Source organism: Culex pipiens, chromosome 3 (genome assembly GCF_016801865.2).
Source record: "Culex pipiens pallens isolate TS chromosome 3, TS_CPP_V2, whole genome shotgun sequence".
Lineage (NCBI taxonomy): Eukaryota > Metazoa > Arthropoda > Insecta > Diptera > Culicidae > Culex > Culex pipiens.
This window is the reverse complement of record NC_068939.1, coordinates 127,403,443-127,407,866: the sequence shown is the minus strand read 5'-3', so window position 1 is coordinate 127,407,866 and position 4,424 is coordinate 127,403,443.

The window sequence follows — 4,424 nt, the reverse complement described above, 5'->3', positions numbered from 1 at the left end:
TGAAGTTGAAGTTCGAGCTGGAGTGAGACCTCGGAGACTGCATCGGATTAAGCAAATTTTTAGCAACTTTTACTTCGAGTCGGAATCTGTGAAGTCGGGTATTTTTGGAGAGCTGAAGTCGGCGTTGACGTCATATCCTGCATCCAGAGTCGGAGTTGTCTTCAAAGTATGGATTCAAAGTCGCTTGGAGGTACCCGACTCTGCAGCCCTGACTAGTACAGAGGAGTTATGGCAACTGCAGGTTTATTTGCAAATTACAAATAAACCAATACAATAACTTTTTTTGTTATGGAGACAAACCAGTTCAATAACAATTTTTGTTATTATGCTGCTCCACCTCTCCGCACAAAATAACAAATCTTGTTATTCCTTTATGATTCCTTCTGTGTTATTGGTTTGTTATTGCAATAACAACATAATAACAGTTTAAGTTATTCTTCGAACAAATCTTTGTTATTGATTTTTGTTATTTTAACAACTAATCCGATCATCCCAATAACATATTTCGATCTTCTCACAATATCAAAAACTGACCTTCCCAAGTTATTTCCGTCTGCTCGGGAAATCAGTTTCGCTAGAAGTTTAACAGTTTTTGTGGGTAAAAGTTCTAGGATATGCTTTTTTCTTTATACTATGCCAAGAAATGAAATTAAAACCATTTGGAATAATCCACAAATTTTGATTTTCTTTTCGCTGTGAATGAAAATAAATTTCCCTTTAACCATTCCGGTGTACTGTCAAACAGTTGACTCACCCGTCTGCACTTTGCAGCTAAGTCACGACTCAACCCAAAACGTGTCGTGAAACACCGTAACCAGATTCGTTACAGTTACTCCTGAAGGCCACCTAGACGTTCCATGGAACCGCTAGTTAGGTCTTTCCTCTCGATTTCTTTCCTCCCCGTCATGCGCGTCGTCAGCGATTTTGTCAGCAGTCAGTTGAATGAACTGCTTCAGGAACGCTTCCTACTTCCTCGTGTCTTGAGCGACGACGTGGGTCTTCTTGGACGGCTCGCGTGTCGTTGCAAAAACTTTGCAAACTGTGCGCAAAGTTATTCAGATTTCGGTATATTTTTATAACACTGCCACCGGCCCGGGTGACATAGTTTTCTTGGGGCGGTTTGGTGGACCCTTTGTAACGAGACGAGGGAAAGGGGGTAATTCCTACGGAAGGAGGTTACAATCCTTGCGGGTTCTACTTGAGCACAGTTGAAAAAAAAAGAAATAAAGATCGGGGTTTGAACCCTGATGCTCAGTTTGGTGCGCGCGACCTAACCCACTATGCCATCACCGAGCCTTCTATGATTTCTTCAATTTTGTTCAATTTTGGAGTTTCAAAATCTAAATTTTTCAAGTTTAAAAAAAAATATTTTTTTTCAACAGTGCTGATGAGCTGATGATGATGGGTGGGGTAGGTGCAGCGAAAAACACGCACCGCAGAAGGTCGTTCGGTTGCCTCTTTTTTTTTTTGCATTCAATTCTCTATCGTCAACTGACGGGGCCCCAACAAAGCAAGCGATAGTTTAATTCAGTCTGCTAAAGTCGACGACGAAGACGGCGACGGTGTGTGGTTAGGGCGTAATGTGTGTACTATAAAAATCAACAGTGCAAATAAACAGTCGCGTACTCGTGCTGTTGAGAGTGGCTCGAGTCTTTTCAGCAGACGGGAGCCACTGGGGGTTATTTTGAATTGTCGTAGGGAACACTGGGTCCTATAGCAAAATTGTTTTTGCAGCAAGATTTTGTGTAAAAAAGTGTAATTTACTTCAGGAACTGTTGGAATTATCACACTTTAAAACATGTGTAGGTCAAATTACTCAAAAAAGAGGTAATATTCAACCGACCAACTGTTCAATTAAACTTTTTTTTACTGTGTAGTGTGTAGTATAGCCATATTTCCCCTTTTCAACGCCCTTTCACATTGTTTTGCTTTGGTATTGTTCTGAAATTGTAGCTTCCATGCTTCCATTACAGTAAAAATATTTTAGTAAATTTTGAAAAATATGTAGACTGAGTAAAATAAATTTCAAAATCGTTTCTAAGTCACAATCCCCATTTAAGGTATAACACGCTGAGAAAACTTTGAGCAATCTTATTATTTCTTAACAAACATTTTGTTGATAACACCGACCAACAAAATTTCTGCGCAGACTCAACTCGAGGGGAAGCATGAGCTTTGGGGTTCCTAGAGTTTGTATGGAGAATTAGTGCTGTTCGGTTCTCCTACATATTGCATGCAATTTTCGGGTTGTATGCAACAGCGACGAACCACCCTAATTCTCCAAACAAACTTTAGAGAAAAACCATTCGGCCCAGACAAACTATTTTTTGAAAAATTCAAAGTGCACGTGATTTTGGGGACCCCAAACTCGAGTTGAGCCTGCGCAGTCGCTTTGTCATTTTCTGTAGGTCAGTGTAATTAAAAAAAAATAACTTTACTTAATCCTCCTATATGGTCACGCCTTACCGAACCTTTCACACAAAAGATCCAAAAATTATTGACATCTGTATTATGAGCTATTTGGAAACAACCAACTACGCTGAAAACTTGGTATTCGACATAGATCCAACTAAATCCAAATTATCCGCCTTCAAAAATGTTTATACATATCACTTAAGTGGTCATTACTTCAGACAGGGTTGCCAGATCTTTAATCTTTTAGACTCGTTTGGAAGGTCTTTACCTATCCAATGATATGTTGGATGATATACTATCATACCGATAAGTGAGATCCGGCTTCGAAAAAGTAAATAAACTTCAGACAGGGTTGCCAAAACTTCAAACTTTTAGACTCGTTACGATAACCTGTCTTACGATGTATATTATGTAGGGGAACTATACCCTTTCTCAGCCTATTTCTAGAATCGGCCTATCAGCACTTCGATCATGAATTAAAGCATTCATCAAGTGTTTTTGACTGTTCCAACGTAATAAGTAGCTCAAATAAAAGTGAGCAAGCAACTCTCCATTATTGATACATCTGTAAATGTTGATTTAATAGCGCAAAACGTAAAAAAAATGAAAATTGGTCGACTGGCTTAGAGCGATTAAAATGGGTATATTTCCCCGATTACCCCAAATCGAGTCAAATGTCAAAATCGTAAACACAAAGACATTTGTTCAGTTTTCGATTTATAGAGTTATCTAAGCCCGCTCTCACGCACACTAGTACACCATTTGTTTTGCTGGCTGGTACAAAATTTTACCTCAATCTTTTTCGTGTACTTACACGAAATACACGCGCACATAGATAACTCTATAGGCCAGAGGCGCCGACTAGTCCAAAATGTTGGGGGGGGCACGGTTGTTTTCCGAAATCGTTAGGTGAGAGTGGCGATTTGATGTTTAAGTTTATTGTATATCACGAATTTTACCAATTTGAATATTACGATGTGATAAGAGTTTTTTTCATCCGGAATCCATTTTTTTTTTTTTTGAAAAAGATAATTTATTAAAACGTGATTGAGAATGTTTATTAGGGAAATTTTTTATATGTTTGGAAGGCGAATTCCTTCTAATTGGCATATTCTCACTTATTTTCCAGAAGTAACAGTCAATAATAAAAATTATCAGGTATTTAAAATTCAACATCACAAATATTCTAAAAATGAAAACAAAAGTCAAAAGCAAAAATTTAGAACTTTAGAAATTGGAAAATGCACATTAAAAAACAATTTTTTTAAATTTAAGAATTTAAGAATTTAAGAATTTAAGAATTTAAGAATTTAAGAATTTAAGAATTTAAGAATTTAAGAATTTAAGAATTTAAGAATTTAAGAATTTAAGAATTTAAGAATTTAAGAATAACCAAAAAGATACACAAACGGTTTTTAATACAATAAAAAAAAAAAAGCATTATGACAACTTGATACGACCAAAAATTTGCAATTTTTTAAAAAGAAATCGAGAAATACCTAAAATTACTCAAAAAAATATCGAATTTATCAGCATTTTTTTAAATGTAAAGCTATCATCAAATGACCATTTTGAAAAGTGTTTCAGTTCATTTTCGCTAAATCCTGATCTACAATGGCAAATCGCAGAATGTTGCGTCTGAAAACTTGATGATTGTTTTGACAAGAGTTTGCGTAAGTTTGCTCTTGTATACTAAGCTTGCTGGTTTTCCTACCTAGTTAGCATAAGAGAGCGCAGTAGTATAGATGAAACGTTGTCGATTTAAAAAACAACAAATGTTTTTGAACTATTTTACAGATTCGCTTACAAGAATTCTATCCAATTCTAATTCAGTTTTAAATATTATTTTCAATTATTTCTGTGATTTTTTTTTGTAAGAATATTTTTCTTCTAAAATTTCTGAGGGGGCACAATGTATGGGCTGCCCCCCCTGCCCAATTTTAAGGGGGACAAAAAGTACCGTGCCCCTGCTATAGGCGATTGGTATACATGAAGTCTACTTACTTTCG